The following is a 21,063-nucleotide window of genomic DNA, read 5'->3' as shown; positions in this document are numbered from 1 at the left end:
CCGCTGAACACCAGGGACAAGATGCGTCCTCCGCTAGTGTCGAAGGCTGCACGCGCCCAGCGAATGACAGGGGGTGCAACGAGCAGCAGTGCGTCTCACACACGCGGCGGTGCGCCCGCCAATTCGGCCGTCGCTCTGCTGGGACGCCGGGCGCGCCTCCCCGCGCCGTCCTCGAGGAACTGGCGGTTGCGGAAGGAAGCGCTTTCGTCAAATGCGGCCGAAAACTAACATTTTGTGTGATGGGAGAAAAGCCGAACGCGAATTCTGCCGTGCTCCTACATTAGATGAGCGCCAACGGCCATACCATGATGAATACACCGGTTCTCGTCCGATCACCGTAGTTAAGCATCATCGGGCCCGGCTAGTACTTGGATGGGTGACCGCCTGGGAAACCCGGGTGCTGTTGGCTCCCTTCCTTTTGTTTTTTTGTTATGTCGCCAGCCCAATTTTCAAACTACCTTTCTGTTGTGACAAAGATGCTTCCTTAAGCCTTTTAAACTACTGTAATGGTACGAAAATGCAGTAATTAACTCAGTTTGAGGGAGAATGTGCTAACCAAGTTTGCCAAGAAGACTTTGAAAACGACAAAACAGTACGAATCGGCAGGTGATTTCTGAAATACGTCACCGCCTATTGTTGTGTAGGAGTGTAGAGTTCCAAATTTGATTTGTAACCACGAATGTATTCCTTATTCGTCTCGTCTCGTCCCGCAGACGTTTGTCGTGCTTGCGCTGTCATATGGACCACGACCCGAGCGGCAGCGAGCGGCAGTCGAGCAAAGTCGGGACAAGTCGGGACGGGGACAGGGACAGGGATAGGAATGGTGCGAATGCACTGCAAACTACGCAGACACCTGGTGTGAGGCGAGGCGAGGCGAGGCGAGGCGAGGAAGCCCACATCGCTACCAGTGGCGCCCTCCAGCATGACACTGCCACACCCCGCACAGGCCCTCCGCTGAACACCAGGGACAAGATGCGTCCTCCGCTAGTGTCGAAGGCTGCACGCGCCCAGCGAATGACAGGGGGTGCAACGAGCAGCAGTGCGTCTCACACACGCGGCGGTGCGCCCGCCAATTTGGCCGTCGCTCTGCTGGGACGCCGGGCGCGCCTCCCCGCGCCGTCCTCGAGGAACTGGCGGTTGCGGAAGGAAGCGCTTTCGTCAAATGCGGCCGAAAACTAACATTTTGTGTGTTGGGAGAAAAGCCGAACGTGAATTCTGCCGTGCTCCTACATTCGACGAGCGCCAACGGCCATACCATGATGAATACACCGGTTCTCGTCCGATCACCGTAGTTAAGCATCATCGGGCCCGGATAGTACTTGGATGGGTGACCGCCTGGGAAACCCGGGTGCTGTTGGCTCCCTTCCTTTTGTTTTTTTGTTATGTCGCCAGCCCAATTTTCAAACGACCTTTCTGTTGTGACAAAGATGCTTCCTTAAGCCTTTTAAACTACTGTAATGGTACGAAAATGCAGTAATTAACTCAGTTTGAGGGAGAATGTGCTAACCAAGTTTGCCAAGAAGACTTTGAAAACGACAAAACAGTACGAATCGGCAGGTGATTTCTGAAATACGTCACCGCCTATTGTTGTGTAGGAGTGTAGAGTTCCAAATTTGATTTGTAACCACGAATGTATTCCTTATTCGTCTCGTCTCGTCCCGCAGACGTTTGTCGTGCTTGCGCTGTCATATGGACCACGACCCGAGCGGCAGCGAGCGGCAGTAGAGCAAAGTCGGGACAAGTCGGGACGGGGACAGGGACAGAGATAGGAATGGTGCGAATGCACTGCAAACTACGCAGACACCTGGTGTGAGGCGAGGCGAGGCGAGGCGAGGAAGCCCACATCGCTACCAGTGGCGCCCTCCAGCACGACACTGCCACACCCCGCACAGGCCTTCCGCTGAACACCAGGGACAAGATGCGTCCTCCGCTAGTGTCGAAGGCTGCACGCGCCCAGCGAATGACAGGGGGTGCAACGAGCAGCAGTGCGTCTCACACACGCGGCGGTGCGCCCGCCAATTTGGCCGTCGCTCTGCTGGGACGCCGGGCGCGCCTCCCCGCGCCGTCCTCGAGGAACTGGCGGTTGCGGAAGGAAGCGCTTTCGTCAAATGCGGCCGAAAACTAACATTTTGTGTGTTGGGAGAAAAGCCGAACGCGAATTCTGCCGTGCTCTTACATTAGATGAGCGCCAACGGCCATACCATGATGAATACACCGGTTCTCGTCCGATCACCGAAGTTAAGCATCATCGGGCCCGGATAGTACTTGGATGGGTGACCGCCTGGGAAACCCGGGTGCTGTTGGCTCCCTTCCTTTTGTTTTTTTGTTATGTCGCCAGCCCAATTTTCAAACTACCTTTCTGTTGTGACAAAGATGCTTCCTTAAGCCTTTTAAACTACTGTAATGGTACGAAAATGCAGTAATTAACTCAGTTTGAGGGAGAATGTGCTAACCAAGTTTGCCAAGAAGACTTTGAAAACGACAAAACAGTACGAAACGGCAGGTGATTTCTGAAATACGTCACCGCCTATTGTTGTGTAGGAGTGTAGAGTTCCAAATTTGATTTGTAACCACGAATGTATTCCTTAGTCGTCTCGTCTCGTCCCGCAGACGTTTGTCGTGCTTGCGCTGTCATATGGACCACGACCCGAGCGGCAGCGAGCGGCAGTAGAGCAAAGTCGGGACAAGTCGGGACGGGGACAGGGACAGGGATAGGAATGGTGCGAATGCACTGCAAACTACGCAGACACCTGGTGTGAGGCGAGGCGAGGCGAGGCGAGGAAGCCCACATCGCTACCAGTGGCGCCCTCCAGCACGACACTGCCACACCCCGCACAGGCCCTCCGCTGAACACCAGGGACAAGATGCGTCCTCCGCTAGTGTCGAAGGCTGCACGCGCCCAGCGAATGACAGGGGGTGCAACGAGCAGCAGTGCGTCTCACACACGCGGTGGTGCGCCCGCCAATTTGGCCGTCGCTCTGCTGGGACGCCGGGCGCGCCTCCCCGCGCCGTCCTCGAGGAACTGGCGGTTGCGGAAGGAAGCGCTTTCGTCAAATGCGGCCGAAAACTAACATTTTGTGTGTTGGGAGAAAAGCCGAACGCGAATTCTGCCGTGCTCCTACATTAGATGAGCGCCAACGGCCATACCATGATGAATACACCGGTTCTCGTCCGATCACCGAAGTTAAGCATCATCGGGCCCGGATAGTACTTGGATGGGTGACCGCCTGGGAAACCCGGGTGCTGTTGGCTCCCTTCCTTTTGTTTTTTTGTTATGTCGCCAGCCCAATTTTCAAACTACCTTTCTGTTGTGACAAAGATGCTTCCTTAAGCCTTTTAAACTACTGTAATGGTACGAAAATGCAGTAATTAACTCAGTTTGAGGGAGAATGTGCTAACCAAGTTTGCCAAGAAGACTTTGAAAACGACAAAACAGTACGAATCGGCAGGTGATTTCTGAAATACGTCACCGCCTATTGTTGTGTAGGAGTGTAGAGTTCCAAATTTGATTTGTAACCACGAATGTATTCCTTAGTCGTCTCGTCTCGTCCCGCAGACGTTTGTCGTGCTTGCGCTGTGATATGGACCACGACCCGAGCGGCAGCGAGCGGCAGTCGAGCAAAGTCGGGACAAGTCGGGACGGGGACAGGGACAGGGATAGGAATGGTGCGAATGCACTGCAAACTACGCAGACACCTGGTGTGAGGCGAGGCGAGGCGAGGAAGCCCACATCGCTACCAGTGGCGCCCTCCAGCATGACACTGCCACACCCCGCACAGGCCCTCCGCTGAACACCAGGGACAAGATGCGTCCTCCGCTAGTGTCGAAGGCTGCACGCGCCCAGCGAATGACAGGGGGTGCAACGAGCAGCAGTGCGTCTCACACACGCGGCGGTGCGCCCGCCAATTCGGCCGTCGCTCTGCTGGGACGCCGGGCGCGCCTCCCCGCGCCGTCCTCGAGGAACTGGCGGTTGCGGAATGAAGCGCTTTCGTCAAATGCGGCCGAAAACTAACATTTTGTGTGTTGGGAGAAAAGCCGAACGTGAATTCTGCCGTGCTCCTACATTAGACGAGCGCCAACGGCCATACCATGATGAATACACCGGTTCTCGTCCGATCACCGAAGTTAAGCATCATCGGGCCCGGATAGTACTTGGATGGGTGACCGCCTGGGAAACCCGGGTGCTGTTGGCTCCCTTCCTTTTGTTTTTTTGTTATGTCGCCAGCCCAATTTTCAAACGACCTTTCTGTTGTGACAAAGTTTCTTCCTTAAGCCTTTTAAACTACTGTAATGGTACGAAAATGCAGTAATTAACTCAGTTTGAGGGAGAATGTGCTAACCAAGTTTGCCAAGAAGACTTTGAAAACGACAAAACAGTACGAATCGGCAGGTGATTTCTGAAATACGTCACCGCCTATTGTTGTGTAGGAGTGTAGAGTTCCAAATTTGATTTGTAACCACGAATGTATTCCTTAGTCGTCTCGTCTCGTCCCGCAGACGTTTGTCGTGCTTGCGCTGTGATATGGACCACGACCCGAGCGGCAGCGAGCGGCAGTCGAGCAAAGTCGGGACAAGTCGGGACGGGGACAGGGACAGGGATAGGAATGGTGCGAATGCACTGCAAACTACGCAGACACCTGGTGTGAGGCGAGGCGAGGCGAGGCGAGGAAGCCCACATCGCTACCAGTGGCGCCCTCCAGCACGACACTGCCACACCCCGCACAGGCCCTCCGCTGAACACCAGGGACAAGATGCGTCCTCCGCTAGTGTCGAAGGCTGCACGCGCCCAGCGAATGACAGGGGGTGCAACGAGCAGCAGTGCGTCTCACACACGCGGCGGTGCGCCCGCCAATTCGGCCGTCGCTCTGCTGGGACGCCTGGCGCGCCTCCCCGCGCCGTCCTCGAGGAACTGGCGGTTGCGGAAGGAAGCGCTTTCGTCAAATGCGGCCGAAAACTAACATTTTGTGTGTTGGGAGAAAAGCCGAACGCGAATTCTGCCGTGCTCCTACATTAGATGAGCGCCAACGGTCATACCATGATGAATACACCGGTTCTCGTCCGATCACCGAAGTTAAGCATCATCGGGCCCGGCTAGTACTTGGATGGGTCACCGCCTGGGAAACCCGGGTGCTGTTGGCTCCCTTCCTTTTGTTTTTTTGTTATGTCGCCAGCCCAATTTTCAAACTACCTTTCTGTTGTGACAAAGATGCTTCCTTAAGCCTTTTAAACTACTGTAATGGTACGAAAATGCAGTAATTAACTCAGTTTGAGGGAGAATGTGCTAACCAAGTTTGCCAAGAAGACTTTGAAAACGACAAAACAGTACGAATCGGCAGGTGATTTCTGAAATACGTCACCGCCTATTGTTGTGTAGGAGTGTAGAGTTCCAAATTTGATTTGTAACCACGAATGTATTCCTTAGTCGTCTCGTCTCGTCCCGCAGACGTTTGTCGTGCTTGCGCTGTCATATGGACCACGACCCGAGCGGCAGCGAGCGGCAGTAGAGCAAAGTCGGGACAAGTCGGGACGGGGACAGGGACAGGGATAGGAATGGTGCGAATGCACTGCAAACTACGCAGACACCTGGTGTGAGGCGAGGCGAGGCGAGGAAGCCCACATCGCTACCAGTGGCGCCCTCCAGCATGACACTGCCACACCCCGCACAGGCCCTCCGCTGAACACCAGGGACAAGATGCGTCCTCCGCTAGTGTCGAAGGCTGCACGCGCCCAGCGAATGACAGGGGGTGCAACGAGAAGCAGTGCGTCTCACACACGCGGCGGTGCGCCCGCCAATTCGGCCGTCGCTCTGCTGGGACGCCGGGCGCGCCTCCCCGCGCCGTCCTCGAGGAACTGGCGGTTGCGGAAGGAAGCGCTTTCGTCAAATGCGGCCGAAAACTAACATTTTGTGTGATGGGAGAAAAGCCGAACGCGAATTCTGCCGTGCTCCTACATTAGATGAGCGCCAACGGCCATACCATGATGAATACACCGGTTCTCGTCCGATCACCGTAGTTAAGCATCATCGGGCCCGGCTAGTACTTGGATGGGTGACCGCCTGGGAAACCCGGGTGCTGTTGGCTCCCTTCCTTTTGTTTTTTTGTTATGTCGCCAGCCCAATTTTCAAACTACCTTTCTGTTGTGACAAAGATGCTTCCTTAAGCCTTTTAAACTACTGTAATGGTACGAAAATGCAGTAATTAACTCAGTTTGAGGGAGAATGTGCTAACCAAGTTTGCCAAGAAGACTTTGAAAACGACAAAACAGTACGAATCGGCAGGTGATTTCTGAAATACGTCACCGCCTATTGTTGTGTAGGAGTGTAGAGTTCCAAATTTGATTTGTAACCACGAATGTATTCCTTATTCGTCTCGTCTCGTCCCGCAGACGTTTGTCGTGCTTGCGCTGTCATATGGACCACGACCCGAGCGGCAGCGAGCGGCAGTCGAGCAAAGTCGGGACAAGTCGGGACGGGGACAGGGACAGGGATAGGAATGGTGCGAATGCACTGCAAACTACGCAGACACCTGGTGTGAGGCGAGGCGAGGCGAGGAAGCCCACATCGCTACCAGTGGCGCCCTCCAGCATGACACTGCCACACCCCGCACAGGCCCTCCGCTGAACACCAGGGACAAGATGCGTCCTCCGCTAGTGTCGAAGGCTGCACGCGCCCAGCGAATGACAGGGGGTGCAACGAGCAGCAGTGCGTCTCACACACGCGGCGGTGCGCCCGCCAATTTGGCCGTCGCTCTGCTGGGACGCCGGGCGCGCCTCCCCGCGCCGTCCTCGAGGAACTGGCGGTTGCGGAATGAAGCGCTTTCGTCAAATGCGGCCGAAAACTAACATTTTGTGTGTTGGGAGAAAAGCCGAACGTGAATTCTGCCGTGCTCCTACATTAGACGAGCGCCAACGGCCATACCATGATGAATACACCGGTTCTCGTCCGATCACCGAAGTTAAGCATCATCGGGCCCGGATAGTACTTGGATGGGTGACCGCCTGGGAAACCCGGGTGCTGTTGGCTCCCTTCCTTTTGTTTTTTTGTTATGTCGCCAGCCCAATTTTCAAACGACCTTTCTGTTGTGTTAAAGATGCTTCCTTAAGCCTTTTAAACTACTGTAATGGTACGAAAATGCAGTAATTAACTCAGTTTGAGGGAGAATGTGCTAACCAAGTTTGCCAAGAAGACTTTGAAAACGACAAAACAGTACGAATCGGCAGGTGATTTCTGAAATACGTCACCGCCTATTGTTGTGTAGGAGTGTAGAGTTCCAAATTTGATTTGTAACCACGAATGTATTCCTTAGTCGTCTCGTCTCGTCCCGCAGACGTTTGTCGTGCTTGCGCTGTCATATGGACCACGACCCGAGCGGCAGCGAGCGGCAGTTGAGCAAAGTCGGGACAAGTCGGGACGGGGACAGGGACAGGGATAGGAATGGTGCGAATGCACTGCAAACTACGCAGACACCTGGTGTGAGGCGAGGCGAGGCGAGGCGAGGAAGCCCACATCGCTACCAGTGGCGCCCTCCAGCACGACACTGCCACACCCCGCACAGGCCCTCCGCTGAACACCAGGGACAAGATGCGTCCTCCGCTAGTGTCGAAGGCTGCACGCGCCCAGCGAATGACAGGGGGTGCAACGAGCAGCAGTGCGTCTCACACACGCGGCGGTGCGCCCGCCAATTTGGCCGTCGCTCTGCTGGGACGCCGGGCGCGCCTCCCCGCGCCGTCCTCGAGGAACTGGCGGTTGCGGAAGGAAGCGCTTTCGTCAAATGCGGCCGAAAACTAACATTTTGTGTGTTGGGAGAAAAGCCGAACGCGAATTCTGCCGTGCTCCTACATTAGATGAGCGCCAACGGCCATACCATGATGAATACACCGGTTCTCGTCCGATCACCGAAGTTAAGCATCATCGGGCCCGGATAGTACTTGGATGGGTGACCGCCTGGGAAACCCGGGTGCTGTTGGCTCCCTTCCTTTTGTTTTTTTGTTATGTCGCAAGCCCAATTTTCAAACTACCTTTCTGTTGTGACAAAGATGCTTCCTTAAGCCTTTTAAACTACTGTAATGGTACGAAAATGCAGTAATTAACTCAGTTTGAGGGAGAATGTGCTAACCAAGTTTGCCAAGAAGACTTTGAAAACGACAAAACAGTACGAATCGGCTGGTGATTTCTGAAATACGTCACCGCCTATTGTTGTGTAGGAGTGTAGAGTTCCAAATTTGATTTGTAACCACGAATGTATTCCTTAGTCGTCTCGTCTCGTCCCGCAGACGTTTGTCGTGCTTGCGCTGTGATATGGACCACGACCCGAGCGGCAGCGAGCGGCAGTCGAGCAAAGTCGGGACAAGTCGGGACGGGGACAGGGACAGGGATAGGAATGGTGCGAATGCACTGAAAACTACGCAGACACCTGGTGTGAGGCGAGGCGAGGCGAGGCGAGGCGAGGAAGCCCACATCGCTACCAGTTGCGCCCTCCAGCACGACACTGCCACACCCCGCACAGGCCCTCCGCTGAACACCAGGGACAAGATGCGTCCTCCGCTAGTGTCGAAGGCTGCACGCGCCCAGCGAATGACAGGGGGTGCAACGAGCAGCAGTGCGTCTCACACACGCGGCGGTGCGCCCGCCAATTTGGCCGTCGCTCTGCTGGGACGCCTGGCGCGCCTCCCCGCGCCGTCCTCGAGGAACTGGCGGTTGCGGAAGGAAGCGCTTTCGTCAAATGCGGCCGAAAACTAACATTTTGTGTGTTGGGAGAAAAGCCGAACGCGAATTCTGCCGTGCTCCTACATTAGATGAGCGCCAACGGTCATACCATGATGAATACACCGGTTCTCGTCCGATCACCGAAGTTAAGCATCATCGGGCCCGGCTAGTACTTGGATGGGTCACCGCCTGGGAAACCCGGGTGCTGTTGGCTCCCTTCCTTTTGTTTTTTTGTTATGTCGCCAGCCCAATTTTCAAACTACCTTTCTGTTGTGACAAAGATGCTTCCTTAAGCCTTTTAAACTACTGTAATGGTACTAAAATGCAGTAATTAACTCAGTTTGAGGGAGAATGTGCTAACCAAGTTTGCCAAGAAGACTTTGAAAACGACAAAACAGTACGAATCGGCAGGTGATTTCTGAAATACGTCACCGCCTATTGTTGTGTAGGAGTGTAGAGTTCCAAATTTGATTTGTAACCACGAATGTATTCCTTAGTCGTCTCGTCTCGTCCCGCAGACGTTTGTCGTGCTTGCGCTGTCATATGGACCACGACCCGAGCGGCAGCGAGCGGCAGTAGAGCAAAGTCGGGACAAGTCGGGACGGGGACAGGGACAGGAATAGGAATGGTGCGAATGCACTGCAAACTACGCAGACACCTGGTGTGAGGCGAGGCGAGGCGAGGAAGCCCACATCGCTACCAGTGGCGCCCTCCAGCATGACACTGCCACACCCCGCACAGGCCCTCCGCTGAACACCAGGGACAAGATGCGTCCTCCGCTAGTGTCGAAGGCTGCACGCGCCCAGCGAATGACAGGGGGTGCAACGAGCAGCAGTGCGTCTCACACACGCGGCGGTGCGCCCGCCAATTTGGCCGTCGCTCTGCTGGGACGCCGGGCGCGCCTCCCCGCGCCGTCCTCGAGGAACTGGCGGTTGCGGAAGGAAGCGCTTTCGTCAAATGCGGCCGAAAACTAACATTTTGTGTGTTGGGAGAAAAGCCGAACGCGAATTCTGCCGTGCTCCTACATTAGATGAGCGCCAACGGCCATACCATGATGAATACACCGGTTTTCGTCCGATCACCGAAGTTAAGCATCATCGGGCCCGGATAGTACTTGGATGGGTGACCGCCTGGGAAACCCGGGTGCTGTTGGCTCCCTTCCTTTTGTTTTTTTGTTATGTCGCCAGCCCAATTTTCAAACTACCTTTCTGTTGTGACAAAGATGCTTCCTTAAGCCTTTTAAACTACTGTAATGGTACGAAAATGCAGTAATTAACTCAGTTTGAGGGAGAATGTGCTAACCAAGTTTGCCAAGAAGACTTTGAAAACGACAAAACAGTACGAATCGGCTGGTGATTTCTGAAATACGCCACCGCCTATTGTTGTGTAGGAGTGTAGAGTTCCAAATTTGATTTGTAACCACGAATGTATTCCTTAGTCGTCTCGTCTCGTCCCGCAGACGTTTGTCGTGCTTGCGCTGTGATATGGACCACGACCCGAGCGGCAGCGAGCGGCAGTCGAGCAAAGTCGGGACAAGTCGGGACGGGGACAGGGACAGGGATAGGAATGGTGCGAATGCACTGAAAACTACGCAGACACCTGGTGTGAGGCGAGGCGAGGCAAGGCGAGGCGAGGAAGCCCACATCGCTACCAGTGGCGCCCTCCAGCACGACACTGCCACACCCCGCACAGGCGCTCCGCTGAACACCAGGGGCAAGATGCGTCCTCCGCTAGTGTCGAAGGCTGCACGCGCCCAGCGAATGACAGGGGGTGCAACGAGCAGCAGTGCGTCTCACACACGCGGCGGTGCGCCCGCCAATTCGGCCGTCGCTCTGCTGGGACGCCGGGCGCGCCTCCCCGCGCCGTCCTCGAGGAACTGGCGGTTGCGGAAGGAAGCGCTTTCGTCAAATGCGGCCGAAAACTAACATTTTGTGTGATGGGAGAAAAGCCGAACGCGAATTCTGCCGTGCTCCTACATTAGATGAGCGCCAACGGCCATACCATGATGAATACACCGGTTCTCGTCCGATCACCGTAGTTAAGCATCATCGGGCCCGGCTAGTACTTGGATGGGTGACCGCCTGGGAAACCCGGGTGCTGTTGGCTCCCTTCCTTTTGTTTTTTTGTTATGTCGCCAGCCCAATTTTCAAACTACCTTTCTGTTGTGACAAAGATGCTTCCTTAAGCCTTTTAAACTACTGTAATGGTACGAAAATGCAGTAATTAACTCAGTTTGAGGGAGAATGTGCTAACCAAGTTTGCCAAGAAGACTTTGAAAACGACAAAACAGTACGAATCGGCAGGTGATTTCTGAAATACGTCACCGCCTATTGTTGTGTAGGAGTGTAGAGTTCCAAATTTGATTTGTAACCACGAATGTATTCCTTAGTCGTCTCGTCTCGTCCCGCAGACGTTTGTCGTGCTTGCGCTGTCATATGGACCACGACCCGAGCGGCAGCGAGCGGCAGTCGAGCAAAGTCGGGACAAGTCGGGACGGGGACAGGGACAGGGATAGGAATGGTGCGAATGCACTGCAAACTACGCAGACACCTGGTGTGAGGCGAGGCGAGGCGAGGCGAGGAAGCCCACATCGCTACCAGTGGTGCCCTCCAGCACGACACTGCCACACCCCGCACAGGCCCTCCGCTGAACACCAGGGACAAGATGCGTCCTCCGCTAGTGTCGAAGGCTGCACGCGCCCAGCGAATGACAGGGGGTGCAACGAGCAGCAGTGCGTCTCACACACGCGGCGGTGCGCCCGCCAATTCGGCCGTCGCTCTGCTGGGACGCCGGGCGCGCCTCCACGCGCCGTCCTCGAGGAACTGGCGGTTGCGGAAGGAAGCGCTTTCGTCAAATGCGGCCGAAAACTAACATTTTGTGTGTTGGGAGAAAAGCCGAACGTGAATTCTGCCGTGCTCCTACATTAGACGAGCGCCAACGGCCATACCATGATGAATACACCGGTTCTCGTCCGATCACCGAAGTTAAGCATCATCGGGCCCGGCTAGTACTTGGATGGGTGACCGCCTGGGAAACCCGGGTGCTGTTGGCTCCCTTCCTTTTGTTTTTTTGTTATGTCGCCAGCCCAATTTTCAAACGACCTTTCTGTTGTGTTAAAGATGCTTCCTTAAGCCTTTTAAACTACTGTAATGGTACGAAAATGCAGTAATTAACTCAGTTTGAGGGAGAATGTGCTAACCAAGTTTGCCAAGAAGACTTTGAAAACGACAAAACAGTACGAATCGGCAGGTGATTTCTGAAATACGTCACCGCCTATTGTTGTGTAGGAGTGTAGAGTTCCAAATTTGATTTGTAACCACGAATGTATTCCTTAGTCGTCTCGTCTCGTCCCGCAGACGTTTGTCGTGCTTGCGCTGTCATATGGACCACGACCCGAGCGGCAGCGAGCGGCAGTAGAGCAAAGTCGGGACAAGTCGGGACGGGGACAGGGACAGGGATAGGAATGGTGCGAATGCACTGCAAACTACGCAGACACCTGGTGTGAGGCGAGGCGAGGCGAGGCGAGGAAGCCCACATCGCTACCAGTGGCGCCCTCCAGCACGACACTGCCACACCCCGCACAGGCCCTCCGCTGAACACCAGGGACAAGATGCGTCCTCCGCTAGTGTCGAAGGCTGCACGCGCCCAGCGAATGACAGGGGGTGCAACGAGCAGCAGTGCGTCTCACACACGCGGCGGTGCGCCCGCCAATTTGGCCGTCGCTCTGCTGGGACGCCGGGCGCGCCTCCCCGCGCCGTCCTCGAGGAACTGGCGGTTGCGGAAGGAAGCGCTTTCGTCAAATGCGGCCGAAAACTAACATTTTGTGTGTTGGGAGAAAAGCCGAACGCGAATTCTGCCGTGCTCCTACATTAGATGAGCGCCAACGGCCATACCATGATGAATACACCGGTTCTCGTCCGATCACCGAAGTTAAGCATCATCGGGCCCGGATAGTACTTGGATGGGTGACCGCCTGGGAAACCCGGGTGCTGTTGGCTCCCTTCCTTTTGTTTTTTTGTTATGTCGCAAGCCCAATTTTCAAACTACCTTTCTGTTGTGACAAAGATGCTTCCTTAAGCCTTTTAAACTACTGTAATGGTACGATAATGCAGTAATTAACTCAGTTTGAGGGAGAATGTGCTAACCAAGTTTGCCAAGAAGACTTTGAAAACGACAAAACAGTACGAATCGGCTGGTGATTTCTGAAATACGTCACCGCCTATTGTTGTGTAGGAGTGTAGAGTTCCAAATTTGATTTGTAACCACGAATGTATTCCTTAGTCGTCTCGTCTCGTCCCGCAGACGTTTGTCGTGCTTGCGCTGTGATATGGACCACGACCCGAGCGGCAGCGAGCGGCAGTCGAGCAAAGTCGGGACAAGTCGGGACGGGGACAGGGACAGGGATAGGAATGGTGCGAATGCACTGAAAACTACGCAGACACCTGGTGTGAGGCGAGGCGAGGCGAGGCGAGGCGAGGAAGCCCACATCGCTACCAGTTGCGCCCTCCAGCACGACACTGCCACACCCCGCACAGGCCCTCCGCTGAACACCAGGGACAAGATGCGTCCTCCGCTAGTGTCGAAGGCTGCACGCGCCCAGCGAATGACAGGGGGTGCAACGAGCAGCAGTGCGTCTCACACACGCGGCGGTGCGCCCGCCAATTTGGCCGTCGCTCTGCTGGGACGCCTGGCGCGCCTCCCCGCGCCGTCCTCGAGGAACTGGCGGTTGCGGAAGGAAGCGCTTTCGTCAAATGCGGCCGAAAACTAACATTTTGTGTGTTGGGAGAAAAGCCGAACGCGAATTCTGCCGTGCTCCTACATTAGATGAGCGCCAACGGTCATACCATGATGAATACACCGGTTCTCGTCCGATCACCGAAGTTAAGCATCATCGGGCCCGGCTAGTACTTGGATGGGTCACCGCCTGGGAAACCCGGGTGCTGTTGGCTCCCTTCCTTTTGTTTTTTTGTTATGTCGCCAGCCCAATTTTCAAACTACCTTTCTGTTGTGACAAAGATGCTTCCTTAAGCCTTTTAAACTACTGTAATGGTACTAAAATGCAGTAATTAACTCAGTTTGAGGGAGAATGTGCTAACCAAGTTTGCCAAGAAGACTTTGAAAACGACAAAACAGTACGAATCGGCAGGTGATTTCTGAAATACGTCACCGCCTATTGTTGTGTAGGAGTGTAGAGTTCCAAATTTGATTTGTAACCACGAATGTATTCCTTAGTCGTCTCGTCTCGTCCCGCAGACGTTTGTCGTGCTTGCGCTGTCATATGGACCACGACCCGAGCGGCAGCGAGCGGCAGTAGAGCAAAGTCGGGACAAGTCGGGACGGGGACAGGGACAGGAATAGGAATGGTGCGAATGCACTGCAAACTACGCAGACACCTGGTGTGAGGCGAGGCGAGGCGAGGAAGCCCACATCGCTACCAGTGGCGCCCTCCAGCATGACACTGCCACACCCCGCACAGGCCCTCCGCTGAACACCAGGGACAAGATGCGTCCTCCGCTAGTGTCGAAGGCTGCACGCGCCCAGCGAATGACAGGGGGTGCAACGAGCAGCAGTGCGTCTCACACACGCGGCGGTGCGCCCGCCAATTTGGCCGTCGCTCTGCTGGGACGCCGGGCGCGCCTCCCCGCGCCGTCCTCGAGGAACTGGCGGTTGCGGAAGGAAGCGCTTTCGTCAAATGCGGCCGAAAACTAACATTTTGTGTGTTGGGAGAAAAGCCGAACGCGAATTCTGCCGTGCTCCTACATTAGATGAGCGCCAACGGCCATACCATGATGAATACACCGGTTTTCGTCCGATCACCGAAGTTAAGCATCATCGGGCCCGGATAGTACTTGGATGGGTGACCGCCTGGGAAACCCGGGTGCTGTTGGCTCCCTTCCTTTTGTTTTTTTGTTATGTCGCCAGCCCAATTTTCAAACTACCTTTCTGTTGTGACAAAGATGCTTCCTTAAGCCTTTTAAACTACTGTAATGGTACGAAAATGCAGTAATTAACTCAGTTTGAGGGAGAATGTGCTAACCAAGTTTGCCAAGAAGACTTTGAAAACGACAAAACAGTACGAATCGGCAGGTGATTTCTGAAATACGCCACCGCCTATTGTTGTGTAGGAGTGTAGAGTTCCAAATTTGATTTGTAACCACGAATGTATTCCTTAGTCGTCTCGTCTCGTCCCGCAGACGTTTGTCGTGCTTGCGCTGTGATATGGACCACGACCCGAGCGGCAGCGAGCGGCAGTCGAGCAAAGTCGGGACAAGTCGGGACGGGGACAGGGACAGGGATAGGAATGGTGCGAATGCACTGAAAACTACGCAGACACCTGGTGTGAGGCGAGGCGAGGCAAGGCGAGGCGAGGAAGCCCACATCGCTACCAGTGGCGCCCTCCAGCACGACACTGCCACACCCCGCACAGGCGCTCCGCTGAACACCAGGGGCAAGATGCGTCCTCCGCTAGTGTCGAAGGCTGCACGCGCCCAGCGAATGACAGGGGGTGCAACGAGCAGCAGTGCGTCTCACACACGCGGCGGTGCGCCCGCCAATTCGGCCGTCGCTCTGCTGGGACGCCGGGCGCGCCTCCACGCGCCGTCCTCGAGGAACTGGCGGTTGCGGAAGGAAGCGCTTTCGTCAAATGCGGCCGAAAACTAACATTTTGTGTGTTGGGAGAAAAGCCGAACGTGAATTCTGCCGTGCTCCTACATTAGACGAGCGCCAACGGCCATTCCATGATGAATACACCGGTTCTCGTCCGATCACCGAAGTTAAGCATCATCGGGCCCGGCTAGTACTTGGATGGGTCACCGCCTGGGAAACCCGGGTGCTGTTGGCTCCCTTCCTTTTGTTTTTTCGTTATGTCGCCAGCCCAATTTTCAAACTACCTTTCTGTTGTGACAAAGATGCTTCCTTAAGCCTTTTAAACTACTGTAATGGTACGAAAATGCAGTAATTAACTCAGTTTGAGGGAGAATGTGCTAACCAAGTTTGCCAAGAAGACTTTGAAAACGACAAAACAGTACGAATCGGCAGGTGATTTCTGAAATACGTCACCGCCTATTGTTGTGTAGGAGTGTAGAGTTCCAAATTTGATTTGTAACCACGAATGTATTCCTTAGTCGTCTCGTCTCGTCCCGCAGACGTTTGTCGTGCTTGCGCTGTCATATGGACCACGACCCGAGCGGCAGCGAGCGGCAGTCGAGCAAAGTCGGGACAAGTCGGGACGGGGACAGGGACAGGGATAGGAATGGTGCGAATGCACTGCAAACTACGCAGACACCTGGTGTGAGGCGAGGCGAGGCGAGGCGAGGAAGCCCACATCGCTACCAGTGGTGCCCTCCAGCACGACACTGCCACACCCCGCACAGGCCCTCCGCTGAACACCAGGGACAAGATGCGTCCTCCGCTAGTGTCGAAGGCTGCACGCGCCCAGCGAATGACAGGGGGTGCAACGAGCAGCAGTGCGTCTCACACACGCGGCGGTGCGCCCGCCAATTCGGCCGTCGCTCTGCTGGGACGCCGGGCGCGCCTCCACGCGCCGTCCTCGAGGAACTGGCGGTTGCGGAAGGAAGCGCTTTCGTCAAATGCGGCCGAAAACTAACATTTTGTGTGTTGGGAGAAAAGCCGAACGTGAATTCTGCCGTGCTCCTACATTAGACGAGCGCCAACGGCCATTCCATGATGAATACACCGGTTCTCGTCCGATCACCGAAGTTAAGCATCATCGGGCCCGGCTAGTACTTGGATGGGTCACCGCCTGGGAAACCCGGGTGCTGTTGGCTCCCTTCCTTTTGTTTTTTCGTTATGTCGCCAGCCCAATTTTCAAACTACCTTTCTGTTGTGACAAAGATGCTTCCTTAGGCCTTTTAAACTACTGTAATGGTACGAAAATGCAGTAATTAACTCAGTTTGAGGGAGAATGTGCTAACCAAGTTTGCCAAGAAGACTTTGAAAACGACAAAACAGTACGAATCGGCAGGTGATTTCTGAAATACGTCACCGCCTATTGTTGTGTAGGAGTGTAGAGTTCCAAATTTGATTTGTAACCACGAATGTATTCCTTAGTCGTCTCGTCTCGTCCCGCAGACGTTTGTCGCGCTTGCGCTGTCATATGGACCACGACCCGAGCGGCAGCGAGCGGCAGTCGAGCAAAGTCGGGACAAGTCGGGACGGGGACAGGGACAGGGATAGGAATGGTGCGAATGCACTGCAAACTACGCAGACACCTGGTGTGAGGCGAGGCGAGGCGAGGCGAGGCGAGGAAGCCCACATCGCTACCAGTGGCGCCCTCCAGCACGACACTGCCACACCCCCACAGGCGCTCCGCTGAACACCAGGGGCAAGATGCGTCCTCCGCTAGTGTCGAAGGCTGCACGCGCCCAGCGAATGACAGGGGGTGCAACGAGCAGCAGTGCGTCTCAAACACGCGGCGGTGCGCCCGCCAATTTGGCCGTCGCTCTGCTGGGACGCCGGGCGCGCCTCCCCGCGCCGTCCTCGAGGAACTGGCGGTTGCGGAAGGAAGCGCTTTCGTCAAATGCGGCCGAAAACTAACATTTTGTGTGTTGGGAGAAAAGCCGAACGCGAATTCTGCCGTGCTCCTACATTAGATGAGCGCCAACGGCCATACCATGATGAATACACCGGTTCTCGTCCGATCACCGAAGTTAAGCATCATCGGGCCCGGCTAGTACTTGGATGGGTGACCGCCTGGGAAACCCGGGTGCTGTTGGCTCCCTTCCTTTTGTTATTTTGTTATGTCGCCAGCCCAATTTTCAAACTACCTTTCTGTTGTGACAAAGATGCTTCCTTAAGCCTTTTAAACTACTGTAATGGTACGAAAATGCAGTAATTAACTCAGTTTGAGGGAGAATGTGCTAACCAAGTTTGCCAAGAAGACTTTGAAAACGACAAAACAGTACGAATCGGCAGGTGATTTCTGAAATACGTCACCGCCTATTGTTGTGTAGGAGTGTAGAGTTCCAAATTTGATTTGTAACCACGAATGTATTCCTTAGTCGTCTCGTCTCGTCCCGCAGACGTTTGTCGTGCTTGCGCTGTCATATGGACCACGACCCGAGCGGCAGCGAGCGGCAGTCGAGCAAAGTCGGGACAAGTCGGGACGGGGACAGGGACAGGGATAGGAATGGTGCGAATGCACTGCAAACTACGCAGACACCTGGTGTGAGGCGAGGCGAGGCGAGGAAGCCCACATCGCTACCAGTGGCGCCCTCCAGCATGACACTGCCACACCCCGCACAGGCCCTCCGCTGAACACCAGGGACAAGATGCGTCCTCCGCTAGTGTCGAAGGCTGCACGCGCCCAGCGAATGACAGGGGGTGCAACGAGCAGCAGTGCGTCTCACACACGCGGCGGTGCGCCCGCCAATTCGGCCGTCGCTCTGCTGGGACGCCGGGCGCGCCTCCCCGCGCCGTCCTCGAGGAACTGGCGGTTGCGGAAGGAAGCGCTTTCGTCAAATGCGGCCGAAAACTAACATTTTGTGTGTTGGGAGAAAAGCCGAACGTGAATTCTGCCGTGCTCCTACATTAGACGAGCGCCAACGGCCATACCATGATGAATACACCGGTTCTCGTCCGATCACCGAAGTTAAGCATCATCGGGCCCGGATAGTACTTGGATGGGTGACCGCCTGGGAAACCCGGGTGCTGTTGGCTCCCTTCCTTTTTTTTTTTGTTATGTCGCCAGCCCAATTTTCAAACTACCTTTCTGTTGTGACAAAGATGCTTCCTTAAGCCTTTTAAACTACTGTAATGGTACGAAAATGCAGTAATTAACTCAGTTTGAGGGAGAATGTGCTAACCAAGTTTGCCAAGAAGACTTTGAAAACGACAAAACAGTACGAATCGGCAGGTGATTTCTGAAATACGCCACCGCCTATTGTTGTGTAGGAGTGTAGAGTTCCAAATTTGATTTGTAACCACGAATGTATTCCTTAGTCGTCTCGTCTCGTCCCGCAGACGTTTGTCGTGCTTGCGCTGTGATATGGACCACGACCCGAGCGGCAGCGAGCGGCAGTCGAGCAAAGTCGGGACAAGTCGGGACGGGGACAGGGACAGGGATAGGAATGGTGCGAATGCACTGCAAACTACGCAGACACCTGGTGTGAGGCGAGGCGAGGCGAGGCGAGGAAGCCCACATCGCTACCAGTGGCGCCCTCCAGCACGACACTGCCACACCCCGCACAGGCCCTCCGCTGAACACCAGGGACAAGATGCGTCCTCCGCTAGTGTCGAATGCTGCACGCGCCCAGCGAATGACAGGGGGTGCAACGAGCAGCAGTGCGTCTCACACACGCGGCGGTGCGCCCGCCAATTCGGCCGTCGCTCTGCTGGGACGCCGGGCGCGCCTCCCCGCGCCGTCCTCGAGGAACTGGCGGTTGCGGAAGGAAGCGCTTTCGTCAAATGTGGCCGAAAACTAACATTTTGTGTGTTGGGAGAAAAGCCGAACGCGAATTCTGCCGTGCTCCTACATTAGATGAGCGCCAACGGCCATACCATGATGAATACACCGGTTCTCGTCCGATCACCGTAGTTAAGCATCATCGGGCCCGGCTAGTACTTGGATGGGTGACCGCCTGGGAAACCCGGGTGCTGTTGGCTCCCTTCCTTTTGTTTTTTCGTTATGTCGCCAGCCCAATTTTCAAACTACCTTTCTGTTGTGACAAAGATGCTTCCTTAAGCCTTTTAAACTACTGTAATGGTACGAAAATGCAGTAATTAACTCAGTTTGAGGGAGAATGTGCTAACCAAGTTTGCCAAGAAGACTTTGAAAACGACAAAACAGTACGAATCGGCAGGTGATTTCTGAAATACGTCACCGCCTATTGTTGTGTAGGAGTGTAGAGTTCCAAATTTGATTTGTAACCACGAATGTATTCCTTAGTCGTCTCGTCTCGTCCCGCAGACGTTTGTCGTGCTTGCGCTGTCATATGGACCACGACCCGAGCGGCAGCGAGCGGCAGTAGAGCAAAGTCGGGACAAGTCGGGACGGGGACAGGGACAGGGATAGGAATGGTGCGAATGCACTGCAAACTACGCAGACACCTGGTGTGAGGCGAGGCGAGGCGAGGCGAGGCGAGGAAGCCCACATCGCTACCAGTGGCGCCCTCCAGCACGACACTGCCACACCCCGCACAGGCGCTCCGCTGAACACCAGGGACAAGATGCGTCCTCCGCTAGTGTCGAAGGCTGCACGCGCCCAGCGAATGACAGGGGGTGCAACGAGCAGCAGTGCGTCTCACACACGCGGCGGTGCGCCCGCCAATTCGGCCGTCGCTCTGCTGGGACGCCGGGCGCGCCTCCCCGCGCCGTCCTCGAGGAACTGGCGGTTGCGGAAGGAAGCGCTTTCGTCAAATGCGGCCGAAAACTAACATTTTGTGTGTTGGGAGAAAAGCCGAACGTGAATTCTGCCGTGCTCCTACATTAGACGAGCGCCAACGGCCATACCATGATGAATACACCGGTTCTCGTCCGATCACCGAAGTTAAGCATCATCGGGCCCGGATAGTACTTGGATGGGTGACCGCCTGGGAAACCCGGGTGCTGTTGGCTCCCTTCCTTTTGTTTTTTTGTTATGTCGCCAGCCCAATTTTCAAACTACCTTTCTGTTGTGACAAAGATGCTTCCTTAAGCCTTTTAAACTACTGTAATGGTACGAAAATGCAGTAATTAACTCAGTTTGAGGGAGAATGTGCTAACCAAGTTTGCCAAGAAGACTTTGAAAACGACAAAACAGTACGAATCGGCAGGTGATTTCTGAAATACGTCACCGCCTATTGTTGTGTAGGAGTGTAGAGTTCCAAATTTGATTTGTAACCACGAATGTATTCCTTAGTCGTCTCGTCTCGTCCCGCAGACGTTTGTCGTGCTTGCGCTGTCATATGGACCACGACCCGAGCGGCAGCGAGCGGCAGTCGAGCAAAGTCGGGACAAGTCGGGACGGGGACAGGGACAGGGATAGGAATGGTGCGAATGCACTGCAAACTACGCAGACACCTGGTGTGAGGCGAGGCGAGGCGAGGCGAGGAAGCCCACATCGCTACCAGTGGCGCCCTCCAGCACGACACTGCCACACCCCGCACAGGCCCTCCGCTGAACACCAGGGACAAGATGCGTCCTCCGCTAGTGTCGAAGGCTGCACGCGCCCAGCGAATGACAGGGGGTGCAACGAGCAGCAGTGCGTCTCACACACGCGGCGGTGCGCCCGCCAATTCGGCCGTCGCTCTGCTGGGACGCCGGGCGCGCCTCCCCGCGCCGTCCTCGAGGAACTGGCGGTTGCGGAAGGAAGCGCTTTCGTCAAATGCGGCCGAAAACTAACATTTTGTGTGTTGGGAGAA

The 21,063-nt window shown here is 55.1% G+C and overlaps 22 non-coding genes across 22 annotated transcripts; all 22 read left to right on the top strand.

Annotated features, from left to right (window-relative positions):
- The first annotated feature begins 290 nt into the window (after nucleotides 1–290).
- LOC126115316 (5S ribosomal RNA) lies at nucleotides 291–409 on the top strand. The gene has a single exon (XR_007525363.1). It is a non-coding gene; the product is annotated as a 5S ribosomal RNA (ribosomal RNA).
- Nucleotides 410–1,241: 832 nt separating this feature from the next.
- LOC126115237 (5S ribosomal RNA) lies at nucleotides 1,242–1,360 on the top strand. The gene has a single exon (XR_007525291.1). It is a non-coding gene; the product is annotated as a 5S ribosomal RNA (ribosomal RNA).
- Nucleotides 1,361–2,187: 827 nt separating this feature from the next.
- On the top strand, nucleotides 2,188–2,306 carry LOC126115395 (5S ribosomal RNA). Its single transcript, XR_007525434.1, has one exon. It is a non-coding gene; the product is annotated as a 5S ribosomal RNA (ribosomal RNA).
- Nucleotides 2,307–3,133: 827 nt separating this feature from the next.
- LOC126115382 (5S ribosomal RNA) lies at nucleotides 3,134–3,252 on the top strand. The gene has a single exon (XR_007525422.1). It is a non-coding gene; the product is annotated as a 5S ribosomal RNA (ribosomal RNA).
- An 822-nt stretch (nucleotides 3,253–4,074) lies between these two features.
- LOC126115370 (5S ribosomal RNA) lies at nucleotides 4,075–4,193 on the top strand. The gene has a single exon (XR_007525411.1). It is a non-coding gene; the product is annotated as a 5S ribosomal RNA (ribosomal RNA).
- Nucleotides 4,194–5,020: 827 nt separating this feature from the next.
- Nucleotides 5,021–5,139, top strand: LOC126115349 (5S ribosomal RNA). The gene has a single exon (XR_007525393.1). It is a non-coding gene; the product is annotated as a 5S ribosomal RNA (ribosomal RNA).
- Nucleotides 5,140–5,961: 822 nt separating this feature from the next.
- Nucleotides 5,962–6,080, top strand: LOC126115315 (5S ribosomal RNA). Its single transcript, XR_007525362.1, has one exon. It is a non-coding gene; the product is annotated as a 5S ribosomal RNA (ribosomal RNA).
- An 822-nt stretch (nucleotides 6,081–6,902) lies between these two features.
- Nucleotides 6,903–7,021, top strand: LOC126115357 (5S ribosomal RNA). The gene has a single exon (XR_007525400.1). It is a non-coding gene; the product is annotated as a 5S ribosomal RNA (ribosomal RNA).
- An 827-nt stretch (nucleotides 7,022–7,848) lies between these two features.
- Nucleotides 7,849–7,967, top strand: LOC126115344 (5S ribosomal RNA). Its single transcript, XR_007525389.1, has one exon. It is a non-coding gene; the product is annotated as a 5S ribosomal RNA (ribosomal RNA).
- An 832-nt stretch (nucleotides 7,968–8,799) lies between these two features.
- Nucleotides 8,800–8,918, top strand: LOC126115348 (5S ribosomal RNA). The gene has a single exon (XR_007525392.1). It is a non-coding gene; the product is annotated as a 5S ribosomal RNA (ribosomal RNA).
- An 822-nt stretch (nucleotides 8,919–9,740) lies between these two features.
- Nucleotides 9,741–9,859, top strand: LOC126115336 (5S ribosomal RNA). Its single transcript, XR_007525381.1, has one exon. It is a non-coding gene; the product is annotated as a 5S ribosomal RNA (ribosomal RNA).
- An 832-nt stretch (nucleotides 9,860–10,691) lies between these two features.
- LOC126115314 (5S ribosomal RNA) lies at nucleotides 10,692–10,810 on the top strand. The gene has a single exon (XR_007525361.1). It is a non-coding gene; the product is annotated as a 5S ribosomal RNA (ribosomal RNA).
- An 827-nt stretch (nucleotides 10,811–11,637) lies between these two features.
- LOC126115188 (5S ribosomal RNA) lies at nucleotides 11,638–11,756 on the top strand. The gene has a single exon (XR_007525247.1). It is a non-coding gene; the product is annotated as a 5S ribosomal RNA (ribosomal RNA).
- An 827-nt stretch (nucleotides 11,757–12,583) lies between these two features.
- LOC126115332 (5S ribosomal RNA) lies at nucleotides 12,584–12,702 on the top strand. The gene has a single exon (XR_007525378.1). It is a non-coding gene; the product is annotated as a 5S ribosomal RNA (ribosomal RNA).
- An 832-nt stretch (nucleotides 12,703–13,534) lies between these two features.
- Nucleotides 13,535–13,653, top strand: LOC126115347 (5S ribosomal RNA). Its single transcript, XR_007525391.1, has one exon. It is a non-coding gene; the product is annotated as a 5S ribosomal RNA (ribosomal RNA).
- An 822-nt stretch (nucleotides 13,654–14,475) lies between these two features.
- Nucleotides 14,476–14,594, top strand: LOC126115335 (5S ribosomal RNA). The gene has a single exon (XR_007525380.1). It is a non-coding gene; the product is annotated as a 5S ribosomal RNA (ribosomal RNA).
- An 832-nt stretch (nucleotides 14,595–15,426) lies between these two features.
- On the top strand, nucleotides 15,427–15,545 carry LOC126115404 (5S ribosomal RNA). Its single transcript, XR_007525442.1, has one exon. It is a non-coding gene; the product is annotated as a 5S ribosomal RNA (ribosomal RNA).
- An 827-nt stretch (nucleotides 15,546–16,372) lies between these two features.
- Nucleotides 16,373–16,491, top strand: LOC126115403 (5S ribosomal RNA). The gene has a single exon (XR_007525441.1). It is a non-coding gene; the product is annotated as a 5S ribosomal RNA (ribosomal RNA).
- Nucleotides 16,492–17,322: 831 nt separating this feature from the next.
- On the top strand, nucleotides 17,323–17,441 carry LOC126115187 (5S ribosomal RNA). The gene has a single exon (XR_007525246.1). It is a non-coding gene; the product is annotated as a 5S ribosomal RNA (ribosomal RNA).
- Nucleotides 17,442–18,263: 822 nt separating this feature from the next.
- LOC126115320 (5S ribosomal RNA) lies at nucleotides 18,264–18,382 on the top strand. Its single transcript, XR_007525367.1, has one exon. It is a non-coding gene; the product is annotated as a 5S ribosomal RNA (ribosomal RNA).
- An 826-nt stretch (nucleotides 18,383–19,208) lies between these two features.
- LOC126115313 (5S ribosomal RNA) lies at nucleotides 19,209–19,327 on the top strand. Its single transcript, XR_007525360.1, has one exon. It is a non-coding gene; the product is annotated as a 5S ribosomal RNA (ribosomal RNA).
- An 832-nt stretch (nucleotides 19,328–20,159) lies between these two features.
- LOC126115308 (5S ribosomal RNA) lies at nucleotides 20,160–20,278 on the top strand. The gene has a single exon (XR_007525356.1). It is a non-coding gene; the product is annotated as a 5S ribosomal RNA (ribosomal RNA).
- Nucleotides 20,279–21,063: the final 785 nt, after the last annotated feature.

Source organism: Schistocerca cancellata, unplaced genomic scaffold, assembly GCF_023864275.1.
Source record: "Schistocerca cancellata isolate TAMUIC-IGC-003103 unplaced genomic scaffold, iqSchCanc2.1 HiC_scaffold_317, whole genome shotgun sequence".
In the NCBI taxonomy this organism is placed as follows: Eukaryota; Metazoa; Arthropoda; class Insecta; order Orthoptera; family Acrididae; genus Schistocerca; species Schistocerca cancellata.
Note: the sequence above shows the minus strand (reverse complement) of the source record. Positions and strands in the feature narration are given on the sequence as shown.